The sequence below is a fragment of the Sus scrofa genome, chromosome 8 (assembly GCF_000003025.6).
Source record: "Sus scrofa isolate TJ Tabasco breed Duroc chromosome 8, Sscrofa11.1, whole genome shotgun sequence".
NCBI classification, from domain to species: Eukaryota; Metazoa; Chordata; class Mammalia; order Artiodactyla; family Suidae; genus Sus; species Sus scrofa.
In genome coordinates, this window is record NC_010450.4 from 109590062 (window position 1) to 109615484 (window position 25423).

The following is a 25423-nucleotide window of genomic DNA, read 5'->3' on the forward strand; positions in this document are numbered from 1 at the left end:
CAATCTACATTACTTCACATAAGAGCAAATAATAATAAATGTTACATAAGTGAGCAATAGAAATATCAAATGAATTGTAGAAACAATATGTACTACAGGACTTTGAAACATTATACTTTTTTCTTACTAAAAAGTTTTATATCTAAGTAAGAAAGCTTAATGAGGAATTGAAATCTGGAGCTCCTATCATGGCTCAGCAGAAACGAATCTGACTGGTATCCACGAGGACAAAGGTTCGATCCCTGGCCTCGATCAGTGGGTTAAGGATCCGGCGTTGCCTTGAGCTGTGCTGTAGGTCACAGACGCGGCTCGGATCTGGAGTTGCTGTGGCTGTGGCGTAGACCAGCGGCTATGGCTCCAATTCGACCCCTAGCCTGGGAACTTCCATATGATGCAGGGGAGGCCCTTAAAAAAAAAAAAAAAAAAAAAAAAAAGAAGAAGAATTGCATCCTTAAACATTTGAGAATTCAAAAATGTCACCAAAATCTAATAGAAACATGTCATTGAAAAAATACAATAGAATATTTTTCACAAGTTAGAAGTGTCATATGAAAAACAAACCTGATAGTTTAGGTAGAAACTTAAAGACACTGTTCAACGCAGCTAACTTTGTGAAATAATAATATCTGTGGAATTTTTACTATTTCAAGTCCTATGATACACTTAGCTTTCCTGTCTTCAAAGAAAGTGATGAAGTTTTCTTCTTTCTTTCATTTTTTCAGATAGAGAGTAGTTCTCTTAACAAACCTTTACTTAACAAAATGTCTCTGTTCCCTTTATAAATACCGACACCCATGATATATTAAAAGCTTGTGTCTTACTAGCTGTTCTATACTACGTGTACATTCTTCTCCCACCAGTAAAGGTGCAGGCTTACCAAGAGTCAGGTGTGTTTATTACTAACCTTTTTAATCCCAGTTGTACTTGTTATTGCAATTATGTAATTTAAATAAATCTTATCGAATGAAGTAGGGGTGCAAAAAAAGTTGTTTTAGGAAAATTAATATAAATACTTTGTAAAGTTTTGATAAAGATGAATCCCTCATAAACACTGCTGTTGAATTATAGGTATGGCTGAAACAAACGTAAAAGATTGGTGAGGCAATTTTGGAAATATCCAGAAATTCTACAATCAGATTCTCTTGCAGTCATCTTTAAATTCTGACTCCAATTAAAAGATGCCAAACTGGAAAATACAGATGAGGTAATACCTATAAGTAGACAGTGCCTATTCAGAAAAGAGATGGGGAAATCCCAAACAGTGGAAAATCCAGAAAACAAAATATTTTTTCTTTTTTCTTTTTATTTTTTTGTCTTTTCTAGGGCCACATCTGTGGCATATGGAGGTTCCCAAGCTAGGGGTCGAATAGGAGCTGTAGCTGCTGGCCTACACCACAGTCACAGCAACACCAGATACAAGTACTGTCTGCGACCTAAACCACAGCTCACAGCAACGCTGATCCTTAACCCAATGAGAGAGGTCAAGAATCAAACCTGCGTGCTCATGTATGCTAGTCAGATTCATTTCCACTGAGCCTCGACCGGAACTCCCAGAAAACAAAATATTCTTTTCTTTTCTTTTTTTTTTTTTTTTTTTTTTTTTGTCTTTTTAGGGCCACACTCGAGGCATGTGGAGGTTCCCAGGCTGGGGGTCGTATTGGAGCAACAGCTGCCAGCCTACACCACAGCTCACGGCAATGCCAGATCCTTAACCCACTGAGCGCTGCCAGGGATCGAACCCGCAACCTCATGGTTCCTAGTTCAATTCATTTCTGCTACACCACAACAGAAACTCCCCCAAAACTTCTTAAAAGATTATGATCCTACATCAGAGCATTGGTAAAAGAATTCCAATGTACATGTTTCAAGTTAAAATGCTTAAAATATGTATGTATCTTTGTTTTTGATTCCCTATCTTTTCTTTGATTCCCTATCTTCCCCCCCCCACCCCTTTTTTTGGGGCCTCACCTGTGGCCTATGGAAGTTCCCAGGCTAAGGGTAGATTTGGAGTTGCAGCTGCCAGCCTCACCACAGCCACGGCCACATGGGATTCAAGCTTCCTCTGGGACCTACAGCACAGCTTGTGGCAATGCCGATCCCGAACCTACCGAGGGACGCCAGGGATTGAACTTGCATCCTCATGGACAGTATGTTTGATTCTTAACCTGCTGAGTCACAGTGGGAACCCCATTAACCATCTTTTGTTAACTTAGGGATAAAATAATAGTTTTGATAATGTTATAAAATAGAGCTTCTTCTTGAGTTTGGGTTTTGAATTCCAACTTGGACTCTATAACTTTGAATATATTACCTGGCCTACAAAGGCTTCAGTCTTCTTTTATATAAAAGGGGATAGTGTCTGCCAAATAGAACCAAGAGAAATCACACATGTAAAACATCTAGTAATTGCTCAATAAATAGTTGTTACGATAATTATTGTTCTGAGGAAAAACCTATGCATATAAAAGTATGAAAGAGGAGAAAAGAGACTTGTAGATGAGAAATCACAGGGAATAGATAGGAAATGAGATAGGATCACCCCTCAAAATAATGTGTGTAGAAAGTAAATGCTGATCACTTTGGATAATCAGCATCATTAATAAGTTCACACTTCTTTAGACTTTTTGTTTGTTTGTCTTTTTAGGGCTGCACCCATGGCATATGGAGGTTCCCAGGCTAGGGGTTGAATCAGAGCTGCAGCTGCCAGCCTACACCACAGCCACAGCAATGCAGGATCCAATCCGTGTCTGCGACCTACACCACAGCTCATGACAACACTGGAACCTTGACCCACTGAGCGAGGCCAGGGATCGAACACACAACCTCAAGGTTCCTAGTCAGATTCATTTCCGCTGTGCCACAGTGGGAACTCTGAGTTCACACTTCTTAAGACTATATGGTAATAAAATCTAACACAAACCTTGTAGCACAGAATGAGTCTTAAAAGCAACGAACAAGTGCTATGGTCAGAATGTTTGTATCCCGCCCCCAAATTCACATGTTGCTAGCCTAACACCAAATGTAAGGGTATTAGTGGGCGGGGCCTTGGGATGGAATCAGGTCATGAATGAGATTATTGACCTTAAAAAAACAACCCAGAGATTTCCCTGCCTTCTTTCCTCCATGTGAGGATAAAAAAGAGAAACCCACCACTGGAAGAGGGCCCTTATCTCACCTGCCTATTGTGAGACCTGTCTGGTCTTGGACTTCCAGACTCCAGAACTGAAAGAAATTTCTGTTATTTATAAACCACCCAGTCTGTAGTTTATTTATTTATTTTCTTAGGGCTGAACCCGTGGCATATGAAGGTTCCCAGATTAGGGGTCAAATTGGAGCTGTAGCTGCTGGCCTGTGCCACAGCCACAGCAATGCCAAATCTGAGCCGCAACTGCGACCTACACCACAGCTCACAGCAACGCCAGATCCTTAACCCACTGAGCGAGGCCAGGGATGGAACCTGCATCCCTATGGATACTAGTCAGATTCATTTTCCACTGAGCCACGACAGGAACTCCCCAGTCTGTAGTATTGGTTATAGCAGCTTGAACAGACTAGGACAACATATATGCCTCAGAAAGTATTTATTAGCCCCATGAAAGTACAGCTCTTTATAGTCATATTACCTAAATAAATTCAGTACCAAAGATTTAGACCAGGCTTCGATCAGAATCAAGGGACATTCTGCAAAATCTTCACTTTGAATGGAAAAACAAAGAGCAATTTCCACTTGGCTACCAGGTGCCCAGGCATAGTTCCAAATGGAAGGCTCTGAAATGGTTTCTTTTGCAAACAGATTTATTACCAGGGCAAAATAATAAATAGGTAGGCGATGGGATGCTTTTTCACTCTCATAATGAGTCCCTAAAATTCGATTTTGTTAAAGGGCAAAACTGGCCCCATTACAGGAATAGTTTTAGAAGCACCCAAACAGTCCATCAGTTTGGCATACCTATGAAATAGTGTGGGGAAAATTTGTCAAAATAAATGCCTTTTTTATTCATAAGATTGGAGATAAAATGCCACCAAAAGAAACAAAACAAAAGCAAACAAGACATATAACCACACAGTAGGAATTACCATTACAATTGAAGACAAAACCCTATATGAGACCATAATTCAAACATCCCTCTGCTTCTATATTTTCCTTGCACTGTCAGCATTAGAATTTTTACAGAGGGAAAAAATATTTACATCTCTACTCAAGAAGAGCTGACTTTGAACTTGTAGAGTATTTTTGCATAAATCAGAGCGAAGGGCTTCGATCATCTTCCACACCTCACTGGGGTTTCTGCAGAGGCAGCTAGGGCCCTTCCGCAATTAAAGCAGTTCTAGGCAAATCACCTTTACATATTGGAAAATTCCATTTTAAGAAAAGGAACTGGTGCTTAAACAAACAGACTGGAAAACTGAAATAAAGTATGTAAATGTGTAGTCCTGGGAATCAATACAAATTAATAGAGTTTGGTAGCCCTCTACTGGATGGAAGATTAAATCCAGCTGCCCCAAAGCATTATTTGAGGAACTAAACTTTCCATAAGGTTTATAGAACTACTGTATTGCTTCTCTCTATATATATGTGTGTATATATACATATATATATTTTGCTCTTGTTTAGCGGATATTTTTCTATTTTGCAGAAGAGATACAGAAAATATCCTCTCCAATGAGCCATATAATGCAACATTAAATAGGGAGACTCTAAGGCAGATTATAAATTAAAATATGTGCAGGTCTTTAAAAAAATGAAAATAGACATTGAAACAAAGCAAGTAAAATTTGTACACAAGCAAGACATCTGTAGATTCTCGGTTGTCATATTCCAACATATGATTTCTCTTAACCTCATTCTAAGTTAGATCAATATATTTATAGCTAATTAAAAAATTGTTTGTTGATGCAGTCTCAAAATATATACTAATATGCACTGTCAGAGCTAATCTTTATGCACATGTGACAAATACAATATAATCAGGCTTTTTGTTTAGAGTTAGAAAATTTCTAAACATTATGATGGCAGAAGCACTCTAAAATATTCAACTCCTTTTTTTTTTTTTTTTTTTTTTTGGCTTTTTAGGGCTACTGCCCCCTTGGCATATGGAAATTTCCAGGCTAGGGGTTGAATCAGAGCTACAGCTGCTGGCCTATACCACAGCCATAGCAATGCATCTGTGACCTACTCCACAGCTTATGGCAATGCCAGATCCCCAACCCACTGAGCAAGGCCAGGGATCAAACCCACACCTTCATGGATACTAGTCAGATTTGTTTCCACTGTGCCACCATGGGAACTCCAAGAATACTCAACTCTTGATGCAACTAGAGATTATCATACTAGGTGAAGTAAGAAAGAGGACAAATACAAGATGATATCACTTACATGTGGAATATAAAATATGACAAAAATGAAACTATCTACAAAATAGAAACAGACTCAGATATGGAGAACAGACCTGTGGTTTTCAAGGGGGAGGAGGAGGAAGGGGGAATGTTCTGGGAGTTTGGGGTGAGGAGATGCAAACCATTACATCTAGAATGGATAAGCAATGACGTCCTGCTGTACAGCACAGGGAACTATATCCAATCACTTGTGATGGAACATAAAGAATGAGATAAGATATGAGAAGAATATATACATGACTGGGTCACATTGCTGTACATCAGAAATTGACAGAACATTGTAAATCAAGTGTAATAAAAATTTTTGTCTTTTGTCTTTCTAGGGCTGCACCCATGGCACATGGAGGTTCCCAGGCTAGGGGCCTACGCCACAACCACAGCAACACCAGATCTGAGCCGCGTCTGCAACCTGCACCACAGCTCATGGCAACAACGGATCTTTAACCCACTGAACAAGGCCAGGGGATTGAACCCGCAACCTCATGGCTCCTACTCGGATTTGTTTCCGTTGCACCAAACAGGAGCTCCTTAACTACAGTAACTTTTTTTTTTTAATTATTTGATATGTCTTTTAAAGTTCTCAATAGTAAGTGTTAAAATGAAAGAGTCTTGAAATAGCCTCTTTAAATATTGGATCAATTTCTAGTTAATTTTGTTTCACATTTCCAATCTTTTCAAAATCCCATCTTCCTGCTGTATCACTTAAAACTGTTTCTTACTTTCAACCCTCTCTTCACATGCCTAGCCTCTATCACTACTGCTTCCTAAACCAATTGATAAGGTTTTGCCACAGCCTCTTCAATTTTCCCATCCTCACTTGATAAGTCACTTTCAGATTCTGCTATTCTTGTCCCAAGGTAAGAGGTGGTTAAGGAACCCTCTTCCAATTCTCAAACTCACTTTTTATGTTTTTTAAGGCATATGGAGGTTCCCAGGCTAGGGGTTGAATTGGAGCTATGGCTGTCCACCTACGCCACAGCCACAGCAATGCAGGATCCTAGCCGAGTATGCAAACTACACCACAGCTCATGGCAACACTGGATCCTTAACCCACCAGCAAGGCCAGGGATGGAACCCGCAACCTCATGGTTCCTAGTCAGATTTGTTTCCACCGTGCCACAATGGGAACGCCTCCAACTCACTTTTAAAGCCTGATTTAGATAACTGGGTTTATGCTTTGGTGTCAAAAATTTAATCCCAGCCTGGTTTGGTAAAATGCCTATAACTTCAGATGTGCTACCTACTGACAAGAGTTGCCTGTTACCAGCTTCCCATCATTCTACCTGTCGAATATCCAGAAAGACCCTCCTCCTGAATTTCCATCTACATGCCTTACCTGTCTGCTGGGACACTGCTGTCATGCACATTAGATCCCCTCAATCTGTTTGGATTATCACCTATTTCCTGGGGCCATTTTCTACGATCACCCCCCAACCACTGAGTGTACTAAGTCTAGATATTTTCTGTTTCTTTTTTCATTGTCCTTAACCAGACACTGCCAGAGGGGTCCTAAGGTACTATGCTTATTACCAAAATTATGTTATTCACCTTCACACATTATATTCTATTTCACTTATTTTAACTCATTTTATACAAACAATAAGTGCTGGAGAGGGTGTGGAGAAAAAGGAACCCTACTACACTGTTGGTGGGATTGTAAATTGGTGCAACCACTGTGGAAAACAGTATGGAGATGCCTCAGAAAACTAAAAATAGAACTACCATTTGATCCAGCAATCCCACTCCTGGGCATCTATCCAGAGAAAACCATGACTCGCAAAGACACATGCACTCCGATGTTCATTGCAGCACTATTTGCAATAGCCAAGATATGGAAACACCCTAAATGTCCATCGACAGAGGAGTGGATCAAGAAGAGGTGGTACATATACATAATGGAATATTACTCAGCCATTAAAAGGAATGAAATACCAGCATTTTTAGCAACATGGATGGACCTAGAAATTATCATGTTAGGTGAAGTCAGCCATACAATGAGACACCAACATCAACTGCTTTCACTGACATGTAGAATCTGAAAAAAGGACAGACTGAACTTCTTTGCAGAACAGATACTGACTCACAGACTTTGAAAAACTTATGGTCTCCAAAGGAGACAATTTGGGGGGTGGGGAGATGTGCTGGGGGTGTGGGATAGAAAGCCTATAAAATTGGATTGTGATGATCATTGTACAACTATAAATGTAATAAATTCATTGAGTAATTAAAAAAAATAGAGTGTGGCAAAAAAAAAAAAATCCTTTTAAATCACAAGGATCACTTCACTTGCTTATTTTTATGATCCTGCTTTCTCCTTCAGTGTTTTTCTCAGCCACACAGGTTTTTTACAATTCTTTTCTGCAAAACAACTACCTAGATTTATAAAGCTCTTCATGATAATAAGATTTTCAAAATTTTTTAAAAGGTAAAAATCTGCTTTTCTTTTTCTCATTTCCCAATGTAGAATTCCCACCATGGCTCTGCCAAAATCACAAAGAAACAGCAAGTAACTTTTGGAAAAAAAACTGTAGCATTTCACCTGGGCAACAAGAACATCAAGTAAGGGTTATACTCTTAGTTTACTATTGGAAAAAAAAAAAAAAAAGGCTGGGGAAGATAATGTGGAGAAGAAGTACCCTTCAGTCTGTTTCTGTTGCTATCAAATACTCATTAAACCCCAGGTTTCTGAGATCCTTGATATTTTAAAAAGTACTGCCCAAGTCAGCATTTTGTCTTTCTTTTAAAGGAAAGAATGAGAAGCATGTAGAAGGAAAGGAAGAAAAATGACAACTAATATTTTTTTTAACTTGCTAAAATCCGAATACTAGACTTTTATTATAAAACTAGGCTTAAACATCTTCCTCTTATTTTATAGTGAAACATTCAGATGCACATAAATATTCTATGAAATATTTATGTACTAGCCTAAAAATGAATGACTAATGGATATTTCTAACCTGTACTCTATCAGCTTTATATAGCTGACTTTGCAAACACTGAGAATAAAAGTCTATATTCCTAAATGATGATGACTCATTCAAGGAAAAAATTATATTTGGTAATGCATTTCCAGACATCCTATGTGCTTCAAAAATACCAAGCACTATTTTAACTGGACTTTGCTTAATAATGCTAAGCAGGATTCTAAATCATTTGAGTCATTTACAGTAAATACATGATGATGTATGCTGGAGTGACTTTTGGCCACTTTCAAAAATTGCCACTAAAACATCTCTAGTATTCTTTTCTTTAATTTTGAAAAATGTTTTCTCCTTAGAAGAGATTTTTAGTATGAGATAACACTTTTTTTTCTTAATTTTTTTTTTTTTTTTTTTTTTTAGCGCCACAACTGCAGCAATGTTGAAGTTCCCAGGCTAGGGGTCGAATCGGAGCTACAGCTGCCCACCTGCACCACAGCCACAGCAACACCGGATCCTTAACCTACCGAGCAAGGCCAGGGATTGAGCCCTCATCCTCATGGACACTAGTCCTGTTTGTTACCAGTGAGCCGAAACAGTAACTCCAGATATACTATTTTTAAAACAGTTGATGTTTTTGTACCAGGAAGGCTATCACACTCAATCAATTTCTGGCCATTTAGGCATTTATTTCTCAGCATTTAACGCAACATCTTTTCTTTTCTTTTCTTTTCTTTTTTTAGGGCTGCACTGCGGCATCTAGTGGTACCTAGGCTAGGGGTCGAAATGGAACTATGGCTTCTGGCCTACGCTACAGTCACAGCAAAACAGGATCTGAGCCACATCTGTGACCTACACCACAGCTCACGGCAACACCAGATCCTTAACCCACTGAGCAAGGCCAGGGATCGAACCTGCGTCCTCATGGATACTAGTTGGGTTTGTTAACCACTGAGCCATGATGGGAACTCCGCCACATCTTTGCTTATATGAACATTATAAAAAAGTAAATGAGTGAAAAAACAATGAAAATTTCAAGTCAACTTGACATAAGCCCTGTCACAGTATTTGTGTTCCACATTAAGGCTAATTTCATATTATGTGATGAATTACAGCAAATTAAGTTGCCAAGAAATCTCTATTTGTGATTTAATCACCTCAGAAATAGACCAAAGATGGATTCACATAGTTTTGATGAAACATTTTTTATTATTGATTTTTCTACCTAGATGGAGGTAAGTAAATTAAATAAATATAACAAGGAGTTGGAGTTCCCATCGTGGCACAGTGGTTAATGCATCTGACTAGGAACCATGAGGTTGCAGGTTTGAACCCTGGCCTTGCTCAGTGGGTTGAGGATCCGGCATTGCCGTGAGCTGTGGTGTAGTCGCAGATGTAGCTCGGATCCGGTGTTGCTGTGGCTCTGGTGTAGGCCCACGGCTGCAGCTCTGATTAGACCCCTAGCCTGGGAACCTCCATATGCCTCAGGAGCGGCCCTAAAAAGACAAAAAGACAAAAAAAAAGGGGGGAAAAAAAAGGAGTAAAAGCAATTCTATGAAGGACTTAGGAAATAATTAACAAAAATAATTCTGTTGACTACACATCGTTCTAACTTTTACATTTGTCCTTTTTATTCTCCCTGACTTTCCTCTCTGTGTCACATTTTTCTTTCGGCTCGCAGAGAGGAGACAAATTAAACAGATAGGGGAAAATAACTTGGAGCAGAAGAGAAAATGCAGTCATTCCCCAGGGACCATGCAAAGGTGAGAAGGATAAAGAAGAAGATGTCCTGGAAACTCATTTAGTCTAGTTATGTGCTTTCAAGATACCAGGAAATACCTTCCTAAGTTCCCAGTGACCTCCGTGACGCCAAATCTAATAGACCTTGTCAGTCCTCATGTCATTTGACCTTCGAACAGTATTTCAGACCACTGAATATTCCTTCCCTTTGGGGAAAACTCTCTTCCCTCAGTTCTGGCTCTAGAATCTTCTGGTCTTCCCCCATCATTTTAGCCGTGCTTCAGTCTTCTTTGGGATGCTCTCCTTTTCCATCACCTGAACGCAGATGTTCAGAACCCTCCTGGGGTCTCCTCTCTTCTCAGGCTACACACGCTCGCCAGCAGGAGCATCTATGATGAGTAGTACCCAGCCCCAAACCTGGGAACTGTCCACACAGAATCCATCATGTATCTATTCTGTAATCTTTTCACCTAAATGTACCTTCATCGATACCTTCCCTTCCTCCCCACAGCTGCCAGCTGTCACTGCCTCTCACCAAGCCTATCACACAACCTCCTGTCAATAGTTCCCCACTTCTATTCCATCCCTCCTCTGTTCCTCTCAGTGAAAAAGTGGCAAAGTATAAATCAGATCCTGGAGTTCCTACTGTGGCTCAGTGAGTTAAGAACCCAACATAGTATCCATGGGGATGTGGGTTTGATTCCTGGCCTCGCTCAGTGGGTTAAGGATCCTGTGTTGCTGCAAGCTGCGGTGTAGGTTGCAGATGCAGCTCAGATCTGGTGTTGCTGTGGCTGTGGTGTAGGCTGGCAGCTGCAGCTCCAATTCTACCCCTAGCCTGGGAACCTCCATATGCCACAGGTGCAGCCATAAAAAATACACAGATAAACAGATAGATAGATAGATAGATAGATAGATACATACATACATACATACATACATACATACATACATAGATACATAGATACATACATAGACAGACAGACAAGATAGATAGGATCCTGCTTAACAAATGCCTGAACAATTCCATGGAATTCCCACTGAGCTTAGTTACTGACAATTCCAGAGCCTTCATGATCCCACCCCTCTTTGGCTCCTCACTCCGGACTCTGCTCCAGCAACACTGGCCTTTCAGTCCCTACATGAACAAGGCTTTCCCTACTTTAGGACTCGCACATCTGCCCTCTGTCTAGAATGTTGTCTTCATTCTTCTTCTCACTTACCTGATTCATGGCGGGACCCTCAGTAACTCTCGCAACCCAAGCCAAATTAGGCCTCCTTGTCAAACTCTCTTATAACAACTTTCTTTCTCTCTCTCTCTCTCTTTCTTTCTTTCTTTCTCTCTTTCTTCTTTCTTTCTTTCTTTCTTTCTTTCTTTCCTTCCTTCCTTCCTCCCTCCCTTCTTTTTTTTTGTCTTTTTAGGGCGACTCCCATGGCATATGGAGGTTCCCAGACTAGGGGTCGAATCTAGCAATGCCAGATCCAAGCAGTGTCTGTGACCTCTACCACAGCTCACGGCAATGCAGGATCCTTAACCCACTGAGCAAGGCCAGGCATTGAACCTGTGTCCTCATGGATACTAGTCAGACTCGTTTCCCCTGAGCCACGATGAAACTCCCATACTTTTCAAGATGAGTAAATTCCCTTCTATGCATAGTATGCTGAGATTTTTTTTAAATCAAAACTTGATGTTGAATTTTGTCAAATATTTTACTATAATTTTTTTCAGCCTATTGATGTAATGGATTATTTTATTTGATTTTTGACTATTTAAATTAACTTGTATGCCTAGAATAAATCCCACTTAGTCATTGTTGCATTTTATTTGCTAATACTTTATTGAGGACTTCGACATCTATTTCATGACAGATATTAGTCTGCAGTTTTCCTTTCTTGTCATGTCCTTATCAGTTAGGGTATTAGGGTAATGCTGGCCTTATAGAGTGGTTTCGGAAGTGCTCTATTTCCTGAAAGATATTGTAGAGAATTGATATTATTTCTTCCTTAAATATTTGGTAGACTTCACCAGTGAAATCATCTGGACTTGATGTTTTCTTTATTGAAAAGTGATTAACTATTGATTTAATTTCTTCAACAGATATAGGCTTATTCAGTCTTCCTATCTCCCCTTGTATGAAATTTGGTAGGTTATGTTTTCCCCATGTCCTCTAAGTTGTTCAAAATATTTCTTTATGTTCATGGGGTCAGTATTGATAGTCTCTCTTTTATTTCTGACATGAGTAAATCTTGCCTTCTCTGGCTAGAATCTTATCAATTTTATTGGTCTTTTCAAAGAATCAGCTTTGGGTTTTGTTGATTTTCTGTATTGTTTTACTATTTTTCATCGACTTCTGCTCTAATTTTTATTATTTCTTTTCTTTTGCTTTTCTGAGGTTTATATCACTCTTTTTTCTATAGCTTCCTATGGTAGAAGCTTAGATGATTACATGTTGGATCTTCTTTTCCAAAACTGCATTCAATGCCATAAATTTCCTTCTAAGCACTGCTCCTGCTGCTTTCTTTGCTTTGCTCATCTGTATTTCTTCATCTTTCAAAACAGATTAAACATGAATTACACATATAGACAAATATAAAAGAAAGAGTAACTCTGAACCATGCCTAGGATTTACTGATAACTGATAGGTTAGGCCCTATTTATCCTTTATTCAAATATACATGGATATATGTGTTTATGTGTATGTGCAAAAGAAAAAATGTCTGTAGACAATGAAAATAATAGTAGTTGGCTACATGGTGCCATAATAAAGGCTATGCTTCTCAGCCTCATCTGAAGCCAGGTGTAGTCATTTAATTATGTGACAACCAGTTGAGATGAAAAAAATTTGCTTGCAACTTTTGAAAGTATGCTTAAAGGCAAGGCATGAATACCCATCCTTACCTATCTCCTTTGTGCTAGACATGATGACTGGATCATGAGCCATTAGTTCAGGCTGTGCGGTGGAAGCCTCATGGTGAGCATGGCAGAGAAAAGAGGTCAAAACACTCTGGATTCCTGACTCAGTGGAGTGCTTTATCACCCCATAAAAATATCCTTTTATCTCATTTAAGCTACTGTTACCATGGGTTTTCACTGGTTCCAGTGATGAAACAATTAGTCACTTAATTAATCCTAATTGATGAAGAGAGTAGGGAGCCTTTTGGTAAAACAAACAAACAAACAAACAAACAAACAAAAACTTGTTCAATCACTTCAGCAAGTGGTGTTGGGTCAGCTAGACAACTGCATGTAAATCATGGAAGTTAGGGCACCCACAAGCCAGTGAGACCAGATTCAGCACAGAGGACACACACACACACACACACACACACACCAAAAAAAAGAGAGAGGAAGAATTTATTGGTCACTAATTCAGAGACAACATGGCATCCTACAAAAGACCACCCCAACTTCTGTGATATGTAGATAGGACTACAAGGGAACATGCAAAATTGAACATGATTGAACATAGTCTCCAAGAGAAGACTGTGGAGTAGAAGAACTCAAGATCACCTTCTCTCACGAAAACACCAAAATTACAACTAACTGTTGAGTAAACATTAACAAAATAGACTGGAAGCTACCAAAAAAGATAGTCTACACCCAAAGACAAAAAAGTCACATTAAGACAGTGGGAGGGGTGCTTTCATGATATAAGCAATCATATAATCTCTGGGTGGGTGACCTATAGACTGGAAATAACTATATCATAGAAGCTCTCCCATAGAAGTGAGTGTCTGGGGCCCCTTGTCAGGTTCCCATGCCTGGGGAGTCTCACATTGGGAGGAGGAGCCCCTCAAGCACTGGGTGTTGAAAACCAGTGAGGCTTGAGTGCAGGAGCTCCACAGGACTGGGGGAGAGAGAGACTCCATTGTTGGAGGGCACATTCAGGGTTTCATGTACACTGGGTCCTAGGGAAAAGCAGGGACTCCATATATATCTGGATCAGGCCCACCAGCAGGTCTGGGAGGATCTCCTGGGAGCACAGGTGGTGGCTGTGGCTCACTGTGGGCCAGGACATTGGAGGCAGAGTTCCCAGGAATAATCATCAGTGTGAGCTCCCCTAGAGGCTGCCATTTTGGAAAAATCTGGCCCCACCCATCAGGGTTGAGAAGCCCTAGGCCAAAGAGTAAACAGGGTGAGAATACAGCTCTACTCATCAGCAAACAGGCTGCCTAAGTCCTCCTAGGCACACAGCTGCCTCTAATCACACTCTGAGACAGAGCCCCACCCACTGGAGGGACAAGACTCAGCTCCCCTACCAGTGCACAGGCACCAATCTCCCCAGCAGGAAGCCTGCAACAAGTCCCTGTATCAACTTCACCCACAAGAAAGCAGACACCAGAAGCAAGAGAGGCTACAAACCCTCTAGCCTGCAAAAAGCTATACAAAATGAAAAGTCAGGGAAATATGAGCCAGATGAAGGAACAAGACAAAACTCCAGAGGAACAGCTAAGTGAAGTGGAGATAAGCAACCTACCTGAAAAATTCTCCAGAGTAATGCTAGTAAAGATGATCCAAGATCTCAGAAAAATACTAGAGGCAATGATTATACAAAGGAATAGAAGATTTAAAGATTCAATAAGCAGAGATGATCAACACAATAATCAAAATAAAAGATTCACTAAAAGGAGCCAATAGCATAATACAGGAGGCAGAAGAACAAAATGCAAGGTGGAAGATAGGTTGGTGGAAATCACTGATGTGGAAAAGAATGAAAAGAAATGAATGAAGAGAATTGAGGACAGTCTAAAGATCCCTGGGACAGCTTTAAACATACCAATATTTGCATTACAGGGGTGCCAGAAGGAGAAGAGAGAGAGAAAATTCCCTAAGATGGGAAAGGAGTCAATCGCTCAAATCCAGGAAGTACAATGAACGCCAATTAGAATAAACCTAAGGAGGAACACCACGAAACACATTAAATGAAACTGACCAACATTAAAGACAAAGAGAAAATATTGAAAGCACCTAGGGAAAAGTAACAAATAACATACAAGGGAACATATCAGCTGATTTTTCAGCAGAAATCCTGCAGGCCAGAGGGTGTGGCACACAATATACTTAAAGTGATGAAAGGAAAAAAACCTGCAACCAAGAATACTCTACCCAGCAAGGCTTTCCCTCAGATTTAAAGGAGAAATCAAAAGCTTTACAAACAAGCAAAAGCTAAGAGAATTCAGCACCACCAAACTACTAAAGGAACTTCTCCAGGTGGGAAAAAAAAAAGGCCACAACTAGAAACAGGAAAATTACAAATGAGAAGGCTCACTGGTAAAGGCAGCTCCTGAGTCCTCTCACATTTGAACTTTATAGAAAGAATTGGAATGAAATTTGTAAAACACTGGGGTGCAAGCTACACTGCTTTGGCTGCTCTTTAGCACAGCACAGTGGGGAATGAGTTCCAATCAGACAACATGTATCTGTGGTACCTTGAGGGCATAGGTGCCTTCATGGAGCCTGGTGATAGAGCAACAGGCAGCAGAAGAAAAGGACTGATGTGCTCAGACAGCTATAGCAGCTGCTGAGATGGCTCACCAGACTTGTTCATGAACACCAGTTAAACCCCACCTGGAGAGCCCCTCCACCAAAAATACAAGAGTGGTGAATTCAGGCACGGAGACCAGGCTTCTCAGGAGCCTGAGATGGGGATATGGGTCATGAAAGAAGACATGTGACTATTAAACTGACTTCATTTTATATCCATGGCTGGTGAGGCCTAAGAAAATCTGAATATCTGGATGTGGGTTTCATCTGCCCTGGCCTGAAATACAGTTAACTAATACAAAACCCCACATATACAAAAACTATAGAAGAAAATAAATATGCATGTGCACAGGCAATGTGATGTAGATGTATTTAGATAAGAAACTAAAGCAAGGGATAAAGATTCCAGAGTTCTTGGTCCAGGCTGGAAAGCAGAAGGGAAAAAAGTATGTAGTGGTGGTGGCCTGAGGAAGGTGAGCAGAAAAATCTTAGAAAAACTCTAATGGTGGTCCAGATTTTCTCACAACTGGTCCTAACCAATGCAGTTGGTGTTTGCCCTTCTCCTTTTCCTATGCTGAAGAATTTGACTTTCTTTGCAAGAATTATTAATACACTTATAATCAGAAAAATAGGCTATCTACTTCACTTATTCTAATCTGGACTCTTTCTCTGGTCCCCGTCCTGTTATTTATGGTTCCTCTTGTCTGTTGCTGTGGACAAGAGGATCACAGAGAGAAATCTTAAGGAGAAAGGACATGCCAAAACATAGTTCAAGGTCCAAGCACTCCCTGTCTTCATGAAAACCGATCAGTTACCCACACTTATCATTAAAATAGCTTCAAGTTAACAAGTCCATAGGTACAGAGTTCTTGGAGTATCTACCCCAAATCAGAAGCTGTCAGCAAAAAGGCACAAAAGGAAAAGCAGGTAATGCAATAAAGGTATATACTGAAGAAGTGTCAGCATAGCAGAGAGAAGACAGCCAGAGAGAACCGTCTTTTCCTCAAGGAAAAGAAAAATCAGTATAAACCTTCCTCTGTGAACAAGTCCTGAGCGACAACTGCACTAAGGTATCATCCGGTATCAGAAGACTTTTTCCACGTCGGAGGAATCCGAGATTAGAGGGAGGCAGTTCTCACTTCTCGTTATGGAAGACCTGATGTGCTACCTCACCAGCCCCTCCAATTAGCACATGGTGCGTGATCTTAGCTGGTGTGTGACTGTTCTCTAAATTCAACTGTTGCTTTGCCTCTAACAGTGATGCTATTCTGCCAAGACACCACTGGAGGCCAGTCATGTCACAGTATGAATTCCAGCCACGCCCTAAATTAAAACTATGCACACGTCTAAACGATAGTTACAAAAACAACGTTTTGTGAGTAAACACAAATAAATGTACACAAATCTAATTTTAATTTTAAAATTCAACATAATTTAACATAATAGTAAGAAAATTTTCTGGAGAAGAGATGGGCTCTGGCTTTGATATTTCAATCAAACAACTCTACCAACCAAAGGTAATATGTTGATTATCTTGATTGTGATAATGGCTTTATGGTTTATATATGCGTCAAAACTGATCATATTGTACATTACACTAAACATGCACACTAAATATTTATATTATATCTTTAAAGGCTGCTAATAAAAAAGAAGATAACTGAAATCTATTGCAGCTTTAACATATATAAGTGAGAGTTATATACCCTTCTCCACGGCAGTGAATTCTTTCTGGTCCTCCCAGTGCTGAAATAATTGTTTTGAATCCATAACCAAAGATCTTCCCTCAGATAACTATCCAAAATTTTAAACTTTATATAAATGCGGTTCCCTTGAGATTTTTCTCTTTTCTAATGACACAAAGTCTTTGCCTCTGAGATACGTTGATAAGAAAAGTCTTTATATATTTCTGAATCTGACGATTGAGCAAAACAGCATTCCCATGGTTTTTGAGAAATCGCTCTATTTTTTTTAAGTTATTGAGCATCTCAATGGAATATGACTTGCAGATATATTAAAATAAGCAGAAAAAAACCCAATTTAATTTGCATTCACTTTAACATCCAATTCAATTTCAATATTTATTCCATGCACTGGCCGCATGTTTACCAGGAAAATGTATCATCATTCATGGAGAAAGAGAAATGAAAGCAGCAAATGAAGAAAGATCCTAGAAGTTCTATTCATTTATAAAAGTTTCATAATACACTCTGGTTTAATAAAAAGCACTGACTGAGTTAATGATGATTTTGGAACAGATTTTTTCAGGCGAAGAAGAATTAGTGAATTCCAAACACCTGAGTTCTTGGTTATCATGGGGGTTGATATTTTGCTGCAAACTCTGCTGTCAGCAAAGAAAAGCAACAGATTTCAGAGAATTTTCTTTCCTTCTTTCTTTTTCTTTTTTGTCTTTTTTAGGGCCACCCGGTGGCATATGGAGGTCCCCAGGTTAGGAGGAGTCGAATCAGAGCTGTAGCTGTAGCCACCAGCCTATGCCACAGCCACAGCAATGTCAGATCTGAGCCGGGTCTGTGACCTACACCACAGCCACAGCAATGCAGGATCCTGAACCCACTGAGCAAGGCTAGGGATTGAAACTGCGTCCTCATAGATTTCGTTTCCACTGCACCACGATGGGAACTCTGAGAATTTTCCAATGGAGAGCCAACCATTAGAGTTCAGCCACTGTCTTTCACTCGAGGCAGGTTTGTTGGGTGCCTGCATTGATGCAGCCAGTGGGCTCACACGGTAAGAGGACAGAAAGCGGAGATGAGAGCAGACTTTTACTTGAAGTTCTAATAAATGAGCTATTATAGAATGAGCAGATTTTCAAATAGAAAATTGTTTCCTATAGAAATAATGGATTTGGAGTTAGATAGAGGTAATTAGGGCACATATGTGTGGCTGAAACAGTAATTTAATAATTTAATGATTTTCTGAAGCTTCTAAAAGGACCCGGTATGGTGCCATGCAAGATTAGCCATCTGAACACCCGATCACACATTCTCAGGAGAACAAATGCATGATAACTGGGTGTTGACAGTTCTGTAAAGTCTATAAAATAGTACTCTAAGCATTTTACAGCACTTTATGTTCTCATATAATATCCATGAAATCCAAAGATGTTAAAAGACAGGTCCAAGAGCCCGAGAATGGGACCAGAAGAGAGTCGGTCTGATCCCCTCTCCAGTGCTTCTACCACTGAGCTCTTTAACTGGAAAATCTTGTTCCTTTTTATTTTTCAATTTTTAAAAGCATATTTATATGAGGATGACTTTGGAAAGACAATTCTGCATTACTTCATAAAATTGAAAATGTGCAAAACAGTATATTTATTTATCCGTATAGGCAATTTTGAAAGACATGTATTATTTCTTTAGGCCTATGAACCATATGAGAATCAAGTACATCAGAGAAACAATAGCTGAAATAACCACCACGGGCATTAATTAACTGCATATTCAATGTGGATCATAGTCCACACATCTTATAACCATTCCCTGATTTTATCCTTATGATAGGATGAGGTGGGTAATTATTATTACTTCTATTTTCCAAGCAACTAAATGAAGATACAGAATGAACTTATCCAAAATCAACATAGCAAGTAGCAAAGAATGGAGGAAACTAAAACACGAGCATAATAGGTGACTTATTAAAGAATGCACAACTAATTACTGGCATAATTATCTCTAGGCCAGCGTCTCTCAATCGTTAGTATGCACGCGAATCGTCTGTTGATGTTAACGTAGGTTCTGATGCCCTAAGTTGGGGTGGACATCTGAGATTCTGCATTTCTTACAAGCTCCAAGGAGGCCCAGGCTTCTGGTCTGTGGATACACTTTAATTAGCAAGGACTTAGACCCTTGCTTCTGCCTATGCATCAAGTTACTATATATCAGTAAATTTTCCCTGTATTTATGTTTATATTTATTAAGCCTAATAATAAGTCCCACATAGTCCAGAGTAAGAGCAGGTCTGCACTTTGATGAGCGCTGCAGATAACTTTGTTATAGTATAGTATATATTGCATATACTATATACATATACTATATACATTATAGTATATATACATTATATACTATATACTATGTGCTATATATATTATATATATTATACCTATGCTATATACATTATAGTATATACATAATATATACTATACTACATAGTATAGCATAGATTTTGACCACGTGGAGTTTAATCCTATAGCCAGATGCCATTCTAAAATAAATCCAAATAGTCTAACCTTAATTTTCATCATTGTACATTATCACTTTTACAAAATAACTTTAAGAATGTACACTAGCTCTATAAAAACCATCTTAGAGAAGAAAAATAATGTTTAGGGTAGACATAGATGATTTTATAAGATTCCACCAATGTTCATATTGATGAATCTTGTTTTTACCTGTCACTATAGGATCTATGATATAAATCTTTAAGTTTCATACAATATGTTCTAGAAACCCAGTACACCTTAGACTCCTGCACATTATTGCAATGTCTGGAAACAGGGCTTTGTGAAATTCACTGGAGTCTGGAATGCATGTCTGACAGAGACAGGCTGAGAGGTGGCAGAGGTGCTTTGTAGGGTTGCACCTCAGGCATATGGAGGTTCCCAGGCTAGGGGTCCAATCAGAGCTGCAGCTGCTGGCCTATGTCACAGCTGCAGCAACACGGGATCTGAGCCATGTCTGTGACCTACACCACAGCTCATGGCAATGCTGGATCCTTAACCCCCTTATCCTGTATTCTCAGGGATACTAGTTGGGTTCATTACCACTGAGTCACAATGGGAACTCCCTGGGAAAACTTTAATAATGACATACATGGCAGAATACCTAACATTTAAAATTAGAGAGAGAGGAGTTCCCTGGTGGCTCAGCAGGTTAGGGATCCGGCATTGTCACCACTGTGGCATGGGTTTGATCCCTGGCCCAGGAACTTCAGCATGTCTCAGGTGTGGCCAAAACTATGAAAATTTTAAAAATAAAAACAGGAGTCTCTGTTGTGGCACAGGGGAAACAAATCCAACTAGGAACCATGAGGTTGCAGGTTCGATCCCTGGCCTTGCTCAGTGGGTTAAGGATCTGGCATTGCTGTGAGCTGTGGTGTAGGTCACAGACATGGCTCAGATCTGGCGTTGCTGTGGCTGTGGTGTAGGCCAGTGGCTGCAGCTCCGATTGGACCCCTAGCCTGGGAACCTCCACATGCCGTGGGTGCAGCCCTAGAAAGACAAAAAAAGACAAAAAAAAAAAAATAGATCAAGTAATACAGGCAACCCCAAATCCAGAATATGACCAAAGGATTTGACTACTATTCAGTTTGCCTAAATTCCTGAATTCAGAATGCAAAGGAATTGGGAATTATATTTATCTTTCTTTATTTTTGTAACTTTACAAGAATACTGAGAAAGATCAAAATTTTAGGCTGTGTTGGCTTGTGTCTCTTTTTTTTTTTTGTCTTTTTAGGGCCGTGCCCGCTGCATGTGGGGGTTCCCAGGCTAGGGGTCCAATCGGAGCTGTAGTCACTGGCCTACACTACAGCACAGCAACATCAGATCCGAGCCGCGTCTTCGACCTGCACCATATTACTGCTCTCGGCAACGCCAGATCCTTAACCCACTGATCAAGGCCAGGGATCGAACCCGCAACCTCATGGTTCCTAGTCAGATTCGTTTCCACTGCACCACGATGGCAACTCCTTTTTTTTGTTTGTTTTTTGTTCTTTGTTTTTTGTTGGTTTGTTTGGTTTTTGGTTTGCCTTTCAATATGATACTAAAGATGACTGATAAGTATTTTTAAGACAGCAGGTGCAATCTGTGCTAAAGTATTACCGCCAAAGTCAGGTTTTATGATAGGGTTCAGAGACAGGCAGAATCTGGACCATTGTAGTTGAGAGCTTGATCAGGAGGCAGACAGATGGAACTTGTAAGTTGTTCTTTTCTCTGTGCACCCATAGACCTGACAGTGTCCATCCTCTGTCACTCGTGCACTTTTGATGCCCTGTTGTAGCCCCCAAATTCTTTGATTATCAAACATCCCAGGGGTGTCTGGATCATTTCAACCATAATTCCTTCACTGTCTCAAAACCAAATGCCTAGCACAGGCAAGCAGGTTAAACAAGCATAGAAAGTATGGATGGTGGTGACCAGATGGCATACACCCCTTCTAAAGAGGACGACTTCTATTCAGTTTTAAACCATTGGGAGTTCCCGTCGTGGCGCAGTGGTTAACGAATCCGACTAGGAACCATGAGGTTGCAGGTTCGGTCCCTGCCCTTGCTCAGTGGGTTAAGTATCCGGTGTTGCTGTGAGCTGTGGTGTAGGTCGCAGACGCAGCTCAGATCCCGTGTTGCTGTGGCTCTGGTGTAGGCCGGTGGCTACAGCTCCGATTTGACCCCTAGCCTGGGAACCTCCACACGCCACGGGAGTGGCCCAAGAAATAGCAAAAAGACAAAAAAAAAAAAAAAAAGAAAAAAAAATGACAGTTTTAAACCATCAAGTTTCAGTGGGAATGCTGGCCCAACATTATCAGAAATCCTGATTTTTATAGAGAATCTAGAATTCCAGACTTTTATGTAATTCTCTCAAAATACTGACGACCAAGTCAATTTTAACACATTACGTAAGCAACAGAGAATATGCCTATAGCTTAGGCCATGTATTTTCCAATCCCCAGATTTTATGGTAGAAACTGCAATTGAAGCAGACAAACTTACATAAAAACAAATCAAATTTAAAAAAAAAAAGCCCCAAAACCCACAGAAGGAAACTTTAAATCCTTACGATGTCAGTTACTGGAGCCATTTAAGAACAGATCACTCAGGGTTAATTTTATAGAACATCTTCCTAAATAAAGTCCCCAAATCTTATGCAGCTCCCTCTTAGAAATCTCAGGAGGATTTCTTTTTTGTAGCACCATTTAGGTTTTCCATTTTAGAACTCATTTTAGCACACTGCAATAATATTTTGAGATGCCAAGAGAAATTAGATTTTGGAAGAAGAAGGAGCTAAGAGTAATGGTTAATTATACAAAATGGTAGCTTATCATTTATTCGGTATTTTTATGAAAGTCATATTCAAGGTTAGAATAATTCCTAGAAAAAAGAGGATTTCACTGAGGAATCTTATATGGGGGAAAGCATTTTGAGTTAGCAAGCATTTCTGCACTAGCCAGGACCATTCCATGTCTATAATATGATTCCTCACACTTCCTGATATGAGAGCATCTGCATCTAATAGCATTTCCTAACCATCCAAAGGATGGCAAGACTTTGACTTCACACAGCTTTTACTTACTGCTTGAGTCTACACACATGAACAACAACAAATCAATTTTAAAAATCACATAGAGGAAAATTCCTATGCCTATGAACTTGAGATTATGGTTCACTACTGAAAGCTCCTTTCAATGGCAAATGCTAGCATCTTCTGTAAAGCATAGCAACACCTTATAGAGGGCCCTATTTATAAGTTTCTAAAGAGAAGAGTGACCAACTAAATATGGTCATAAAATATTTGTAACCCCTCCCACCAAGAGACAAAATCTATTTCCCTCCTGTTGACTCTGGGCTAGCCTTGGGACTTGCTCTGACTAACAGAATGTGCTGAGGTGGCACTGCGGGACTTCCACAGCCCAGGTCTTAAGACACCCTGCAAAATTCCATTTCCATCTTCTTGGACTGCTGCCTTGAGACCACCATGAAAAAAAGCTGATCAAGCTTACCAGAGCCTGAGAGAATCTCCATTGCTGTTGTTTTAAACCATTGAGTTCCAGTGGTTGGTGATGTTGTAATAATTACCTAGAGCAGAACTATGGCTCATAAGGAATTAAATGACATGTTTAGGCAGAACTGGGACCCGTGATAGCTGAGACCATGGACAGTACAGCTAGAAAGGCTGGATTCCAATTCATGGTCTAGTCATCTGACTTGCCTGAGCCTCAGTTTACTCATCTGTAAAATATGGTGCCAAGGAGGTCTGTGTAACCAATTGTGGCACATGAACTAATGTATAAATACCCAAATGCAGATAAATGTTAATTGCTTTCCCAGCTCAGGTCATTTGTTTTCTGTTTCACTGACTTTTGCAAACACAAGAGGCTCTTCTTTTCTAAATACATTTCATAAAAGTTAATATCCTGAGGTTCTTGAACTTTGTTACATAAAAATTCATTAAAGAAAGATGATGGTCAGAATTCCCGTCATGGCGCAGTGGAAACAAATCCGACTAGGAACCATGAGGTTGTGGGTTCGATCCCTGGCCTCACTCAGTGAGTTAAGGAACCAGAGTTGCTGTGAGCTGTGATGTAGGTTGCAGACATGGCTCGAATCTGGCATTGCTGTGGCTGTGGCTGTGGCAGGCAGCTGTAGCTGTGATTAGATCTCTAGCCTGGGAACCTCCATATGCCACGGGTGCAGCCTTAAAAAAAAAAAAAAAAGACAGATAATGGTCATGTTTTTAGCATGTAAGGCCAATTGTGGATGATGGTATGCTCTGAAAAATCTCCACTTTAAAATTCTGTTGGAAAATTAAGGCTGATGCTAGTAGTTTGTTCACACAGGCGTGCATATCCCTAAAAGACCAGTGCTATTTGCTCATTCCTAGATGAATTGTGACTCCTGCCAGCCACTAACGAAAGGCTCTCTTGCACAGTCAGAGAGGCGCCTGTGAAAAACTCCCAGTGGCACAACTGTGCCTCTCAGGGAGTTGCTTACACCTCTGAAGAATCCCAGAGTCCCTGAGCTAAGATTCTACACAGCCTGGGGTTCCCCAGGGATTATTTCACCATAGTACTTCTAATGCTAATGAAGAGTATCAAGGGAGAACTGACAGAGCAATTTATCAGCCTTAAATCTATCCAGTGAACAACATTCACGAGTAAATTCTGATTTCTTACAGAGCATACAATGATATTCTAGGAATTCTAGAAGTACTTAAACCTTCGAAAGCAGTGCCAACGAAGTTTTGCAGATGCTCCCAATGCCAACACCCAGCCAGGGTCAACCCACCCTGTTCTTTAACTTCTCCGTCAAAGGTGAGACCTGAGGCCACATTTCCTTTAAGCTATTTTCAGACAAAGTTCCAAAGAAAGCAAAATACTTGCATTCCGAGCCTTGGGGACAAAGGGTCTGGTTGTAAGGGTTCTTGTTTTCACAGAATTATTCTGGGGTTTGTATGTCAGGGTGATAACATCACCAGTGGCAAGTCCACTATGGGGAGAAACTTGATGATGTGAATTTCTTCCTGAAGCATAGAGTCCTGGCACGGACATTGTCTGTCCATGGGAAATCCTGGGCCAACACCAACAGTTCTCAGTTTTTCCCTGGCACTGCCAAGACAGAGTGGTTGGATGGCACCTGTAGGTAAAGCGAAAGGGGGATAGAGTGGAAGCCGTGAAGATCTTTGGGTCAAGGAATGGCAGGACCAGCAAGAAGCTCACCATTGTCCGATGGGGATGACTCTGACAAATACAACTTGTGTTTTATCTCTTCTTTTTTCAGCCCCACCTCAGAATATGGAAATCCATGGCCAGGGATCAAACCGCACCATAGCAGCAACTCAAGGCACAGTAGTGACAATGCTGGATCCTTAACCTGTTGAGCCACTCGGGAACTCCCAGGCTTGTGTTTTTATCTTAACTGCCAGGTCATTCCTTCTGTCTTTTTTGTTGTTGTTGTTGTTGTTGCTATTTCTTGGGCCGCTCCTGCAGCATATGGAGGTTCCCAGGCTAGGGGTTGAATCGGAGCTGTAGCCACCGGCCTACGCCAGAGCCACAGCAACGCGGGATCCGAGCCGCGTCTGCAACCTACACCACAGCTCACGGCAACGCCGGATCGTTAACCCACTGAGCAAGGGCAGGGACCGAACCCGCAACCTCATGGT

General features: G+C 40.4%; 1 protein-coding gene and 1 pseudogene across 1 annotated transcript in view; one reads left to right on the forward strand and one right to left on the reverse strand.

The window, feature by feature from the left end:
• ANK2 (ankyrin 2) overlaps window positions 1-25423 on the reverse strand; it is a 355178-nt gene that overhangs the window by 283269 nt on the left and 46486 nt on the right.
• On the forward strand, window positions 24521-25056 carry LOC110262024 (annotated as a pseudogene).